Raw genomic sequence first — 6,805 nt, forward strand, 5'->3', positions numbered from 1 at the left:
GAGCTCGTTCCTTTCCTGGGCCAGGTGCGTCTTGCCGAAGTTTTGGTGGGTTTGATGGCAGCAGACGCCAGAATCTGTGCACATGGGAGATGCAGTAAAAGACACTCTGCCAACTCCTCTCCCTTTCGAAGCGTTTTTAAAAATTTAAAAAACTAAACCTGGTACAAGAGTCTCACGCCACACGTTACAAACACTTAAACACAAGCCCCGGGAGTGGAACAACCCAGCCACCTAGCTTGGTGTGGACAGCAGTTTGTGAGGAAGAAATGCGAACTCACAGCAGCCATTCTTTTAAAAAAAAAAAGCTTTATTGAAATATAATTTATGTGCCATGAAATCACTTGTTTTAAGTGTTCAGTTCAGTGGTTTTTAGTATATTTACAGAACTGTGTAACCATCACCACGATCTGTAGGCTACCCCAAAAAGAAACCTGTAACCATGAGCAGTCATTTATCAATATCCTCTCCTCCCTCCAGCTCTGTGCCACCACTTGTTACTGTCTGTCTACAGATAGGGCTATTCTGGACCTTTCATACAAGTGGAATCATAGGTATGTGGTCTTTTGTGTCTGGCTCTTTCCCTTAGCATCATATTTTTGAGATTCATCCATGGTGTAGCCTGTATCAGTACTTCATTCCTTTTTTTATTGCTGAGTAATAGTCCATTGTATGGATATATAACATTTATTTATCTGTTCATCAGTTGATGGACATTTGCATTGTCTTCATATTTGGGCTGTGAAGAATAATGCTGCTATGAACTTTTGTATACAGACCTTTTTGGGGGGATATGTCTTTCCATTTCTCTTGAATAGTATCCTGGAATGGAATTGCTGAGTCATATGGCAACACCACCTTTAATACTTATTTAAAAAAATGTTTTGAAAAGTAGGTTTTATTCACAGGATGGAAGAATGATTTTGTACCCAAACATTTTAATATAATTTATTATATATCAATAATGTCGTTTCATTGGATTATTTGGATCTACATCTGTCAGGGTTTTTTTTCCCTGAAAAAGACATCTCTCAGGTTTCGTAAGTGCTAGTGACAAATGACAGCATTGCCCAGGTCAAAAGCTTTAACGTATATTCAAAATGTTTCAGTATGTGAAAGAAAAACTAAATGCATCAATAAAGCACAAATCATGAGTCACTAAAAAAAAGTCATCTATGTCCAGTTGATCTGATAAAAGCAGTGTTTATTTCAGCGAGTACAGTGTATTTGAAACAATTTCTTCTCCGCTCTTCACTTCTTCCATGAGTTCATGTACTATTTTGAGAAATCTCTGGTTTTTCTGGCTCAGGATCACTTCTTTTCTAGCGTGGTGACAAGCCTTCCTTAGTATCTTCTTTGTTCTCAACTTGCACACACCATCCTGATCAAGGATTTCTTTACGACTTTCTGATAAGCCAACTTCAAATTTGGCGTTTCCAACAAAAAAGGTCCTGGTGAAATAGCTGATCATTCCTTCCTGCTGTTTCGTTTTCACTGTTTGCCAGCACCTCCAACAGCATTATTTTTTTCCAACAGCATTTTAATGTCTTCTTTCAGGTCCAGCTTTGTAAGAACTCTTTCAGAAATTTGCCAAAGTTTACCTGATATAGAAAAAAATGCCGGAACCCTTATATTTAATGTTTGAGAAACTGCCAGACTTTTCCAGATCAGATGCACTGTTTTATATCGCAGCGTACAAGGGCTCCAGTTCCTTCACATCCTGCTAACGCTCATTATTGTCCATCTTTTTATATTATAGCCACTCTAGTGGGTGTGCAATGGAGTCTCATGGTTTTGATTTGCTTTTCCCTAATAGGTAATATGTTGAGCATCTTTTCATATGCATTTTGGCCATTTTATGTGTTTGGATAAATGTCTCTTCAGATCCATTGATCATTTTTTAAATTGGTTTATTTGCTTTCTTATTTTGCATTGTAAGTGTTCCTTTATATATTCTTGACATCTTTTTTTTAAAGAAAACACAAATAAGAGACCACGCAATAGTGTGGAAACCACAACTTTGGAATCATATGGTCTGTATTAAAAAATCAGGCTTCCGACATGGCAGGTGAACTCATTGCCCTCTCCCCGTATGTGGGACATGACTCTCAGGCAATGTGGGACGAAAATCCTGGGATGAGCTGGGACTCGGCATCCAGGGGTTGAGAAAACCTTTTTGACCAAAAGGGGAAGAGAGAAATAAGACAAAATACAGTGTCAGTGGCTGAGAGGTTTCAACAAAGTCTAGAGGTTATCCTGAAGGTTATTCTTACGCATTATATAGATATCCATTTTTTTTTGCATGGGCAGGCACCAGGAATCAAACCTGGGTCTTTGGCATGGCAGGCAAGAATTCTGCCACGGAGCCACCATGGCCCGCCCTATAGATATCCCTTTTTAGTTTATGGCGTACTGGAGTGGATGGAGGGAAGTACCTTGAAACTGTAGAGCTGTGTTCCAGTAGCCTTGTTTCTTGAAGGTGAATGTATAAAGATATAGCTTTCGCAGTGTGACTGTGTGATTGTGAAAACCGTGTATTTGATGCTCTTTTTATCTACAGTATGGATAGATGAGTAAAAAATATGGATAAAAATAAACAATGGGGGAACAAAGGTTAAAATAAATTGGAAAACAAAAATCTTGAATTCAACATTCCCTTAGGATAAAATCCCAGGAACGGGATTACTTTGTCAAACATTTTTATGACTGGGTACATATTGCCAGATTGCTTATTGGGACTGAGCATTCCAGTTTCATCATAAACTCATTAGCATTGAGGGTGAGCATTTCTAATTTTTTTGCTAAATTGAACAATGGTGCTTTCATGGCATTTTAAAAAAAAAGTTTTTCTTGTTAAAAATATAGACAAAGGGGCGGGCCGCGGTGGCTCAGCGGGCAAAGTGCTTGCCTGCCATGCCGGAGGACCTCGGTTCGATTCCCGGCCCCAGCCCATGTAAAAAACAAACAAACAAACAAAATACAATAAAAAACAAGAAGATGTGTCCCTTTCTTCCTTCCTTCCTTCCTTCTCTCTGTCTTTCCTTCCCTTCCTCCCTCTTTAAAAAAAAAAAAAAAAAAAAAAAATATAGACAAAGAAAAAAAATCAATCAGGCTCCTCCACTTATGAGTACACAGATACAGGGTGCCAGGTCGTCACTTCTGAGCCTAACCGTAAAATGGGGCAGTAATGCTTACCTCTTAGCACTGTGTTGAGGTTTAAATGAGGTTTGTTTATTTACTTATTTTGGGGGGAGGTGCATGGGTCAGGAATCGAACCCAGGTCTCCTGCATGGCAGGCAAGAATTCTACCACGGAGCCTGTTTGCACCACCTGAGATGAGGTTTAAATGAGACCATGTGTTTTAGCTGCCTGGCAGAGCACCTGGCAGGCAGCAGGCTTTCGAGGCATTTTCAAATGACTTCTGTTGGGCCTTTGCTTGGGAGTTTTGGGTGCCTACCCTTTCTCCAGAAGCCTGTGGCTGTTTCCAGGGGTTTTAGTAGAAACTGGCACTAACACCCCCATGTCCCTGATGCTGCCCATATACCTCTTTTTCATCATCCATACCTGTCTTTTAACCATCTTCACCACTTTTAGTTCTGTTTAGATTTAGTTGCGGCTAAAGCTGCCACTTTCTCCCACGGCTAGGGACACTTTAGAAGAAAGTTACTGTTTTATTTCAAATTTTAACACTTTTATTTATGTTTCTCCTAAAGCAAAGAAAAAAAAATCCCTTTAAAATGATTTTGATAGGCTTCTTATCTGTAGGAAAAGAACCAAGGCTTTGGTGTCACAAGCCTGAGTTACTTCAGAATCTTTGTAATCACAGGCAAATCATCTGATGTCCCTGAGCTTTGGTTTACCCTCTGTAAAATGGGAAGATCATGGTTCCCAGGATTGTAGGAATGCGCCCGTGAAAATCACACAAATAAACACGGTGGCACCCATTTAACGAGCTCTTAATGTGTGGCTGTGCTTTCAGAGCAGTATCTTCACCCTAGTAATCAGTAACGTAGGCATTCTGATTTGCAGATAAAATTTGCCCAGCATCTCTGGGCTGGATTCAGAGCTGCATTTAATTCCAAAAGCCCTACTGTGTCCACAGACTGGCCACTGCAGAGGTGAGTGTGGTTTTAAAGCTGGTTATGGGACCTGTATTAGTTTTCTATTCGCTGCTGTCACAAGTTATCACAAATTTAGTGACTTAAATAACACAAATGTATTATCTCACAGTTCAGTAGGTCAGAAATCCAACACAGGCCTCCTTGGGCCAAAAGGTGTCAGCAGGACTGAACTCATTTCCGTAGGTGCCATGGGAGAAGCTGTTTCTTTGCCTTTTCCAGTCCTAGAGGCTGCCTACATTCCTTGGCTGAGAGCGTCCTCCTTTTATCTTCAAAGCTAGCAACAGTGCGGTTGAGTCCTTTTCTTATTGTATCACTTCCATCTTGCTGCTGTCCTCATATCTTTTCTGACCCTCTCTCTTCCTCTGTCTTCCCCTTTTAAGGACCGTTGTGACTGTGTTGGACCTATATGGATGATCCAGGATAGTGTCTGTATTTTAAGGTCAGCTGATTAGCAACCTTAATTTCATTTGCCACCTTAATTCCCTCTTATTTACAGGTAACCTAACTTATTCACAGGTTTTGGGGATTAGGATATGGAGCTTTTTCTTTTTGGGGGGATGGTGGTGATGCATTATTCTCCTACCACAGTAATTATTTAGTAGTTCTGTCTGTGGTAGTGAATTGTCATGGTAATCTTCTCTAACTGTGGCTGGTTGACTTCTCAGGAGCTTCCACTAGAAAGAAATTGCAGCATGCAAGTTGCTTCCTTTCGCTTGATAAAGGAGCCCCCCCCCCCGCCCCTGCCCCCAGCCGCCTCTTTCTCCTGCTCCTGCCTTACCACACCTGGAGTTTGGGAGTCGCCCCCAGCGTGTGTTGTCTGTCAGTTCTAACCCTGAGTGTATTTTAACTGGTATGAATGTAAAAGGTCCAGTGGGGGCTTCCTGGCTGGGAACCTGAATCTGGGAGGAGGAAGAGAGACCCTCAGCTGGAAAGGGACATGGCGGTTTTAGGGCCCCTCTGCTCAGGCCCAGTCTGTATTTCCTTCTGTCAGAGACTGGGCTAGGGAGGTGTGACGCTCCGATCTGTGTCTGACAGGTCCTGGGGCAACAGTGACTTCCCACAGTCTGCTAAACTGATGAGGAAGAGTGGAGTATCGGAGGAGCAGAAATCTCTGGGTGAATTAGCCTGCGGGAGTTGATTGGTTACTGGCCCCCCATCCAGTTAATGATGCTCAACCCATCCAGTTGCCGTCAAGCCTAAAACTTGGGATCTGCCTTGATGCCTGTTCTCTCCCCTTCAGCCACCACATTTCTTCCGACATGGAGGGTGTGTCCCCCTGCCCCTGCCACCAGCAGACACTGTTGCATTTGCTGCTCCTAAATCCATGCTTCTTTTTAATTCTTACTTCCTTCTGTTTTACCCTCCATGCTCTCTCCAACGTGATCTTTCTAATACTCCCCTGGTTAAAATCCTTCACTCGCTTCTCAGAGCCTGTGGAATAAACTCCATAGTATGATATTTAGTGATTTCAGACCTTGGCCCTCCCTGCCCTTCCGGCCTCTCCCCACACCCATGTGCAACACGCGCCTTAGCTACTCCTGACTACGTGCAGCTTTCCAGGCGCCAAACTTTTTTTGTAGCTCCACCCTTTGCATGTGTTCTTCCCACTGCCTGGATTCCCTGAAGCCTTTCTCCTGTCCCACCCCTCCTCTTCCTCTCCCTCCGCTTAATGACAGGTCTATCAAGGGTCCCCCTGTGTCCTAAATCATTCCATCCAGACCTCATTAGCAGCATAGGATTCTTGGTGTGCTGATGCTTCTCCACCCTCCTAGAAGAGTGAGCTCTTTGAAGGCAGTGACATCTGTGGCTGCACTTCCCATGAGATCCCCTCTGAAATCACAAGCTGACATTGATAGGTATTTGCCGAATGATTGAGAACAGAATACGCATTCAGTGTTCATCAGGGGAGGAATGCTTGTAGATGCGTGCAAATGCTTTAACATTGAGGAAAATGTGAGTTGCTTATCACATGCTCTAACTCTTCTGAATTGTTTAGTCTTAAACACTTGCATTTTTAATTGTGTTTTTCTTCTTGGGATTCAAAAAAAGAGAGATAGAGGTGTACGTTGGCAATCTTCCACTGGATATCGCTGAGATATTCTTTACTGTTTCTTTACAGCTGCTTTTTATCTTCTTTGATCTTTCCCATAAGCTAAGTAACCTTCCGGCAACTTAACTTTACAGAGTTTTGAATGTTCAAGCAGTCACAAGTTGATAACTTGAGAGAAGATCTCATCCTGGTTTGCCCTGAGCTTTGCTAGTTCTAGCACTGAAAGTCCTGTACCCTGGGGATGAGGGCTTACCCTGCTTATTGCTGAGGAGTGAGGTAATGCAGTGAGGTGTCCTCTTTTTAGGAAGGACTCAAGTACTGGTTCTTTGATAAGAGGGAGCTGTTGGGTCTTGGCCACATACTGTACCCATTTGACTTTGGAATGAACCAGTTCAGTCAGTTGGCTGTGTACTTAGAAAGTGGAATGTGAACGACAGTATTTTTTTTTTTTTTTTTTTTTTTTTTTTTAAAGAGAGAGGGAGGAAGGGAAGGAAAGACAGAGAAGGAAGGAAGGATGGAAGGAAGGAAGGGAGGAAGAAAGGGAAACATCTTGTTTTTATTATATTTTGTTTGTTTGTTGTTTTACATGGGCTGGGGCCGGGAATCGAACCGGGGTCCTCCGGCATAGCAGGCAAGC

This window comes from Tamandua tetradactyla, chromosome 4 (genome assembly GCF_023851605.1).
Source record: "Tamandua tetradactyla isolate mTamTet1 chromosome 4, mTamTet1.pri, whole genome shotgun sequence".
Classification (NCBI taxonomy): Eukaryota; Metazoa; Chordata; class Mammalia; order Pilosa; family Myrmecophagidae; genus Tamandua; species Tamandua tetradactyla.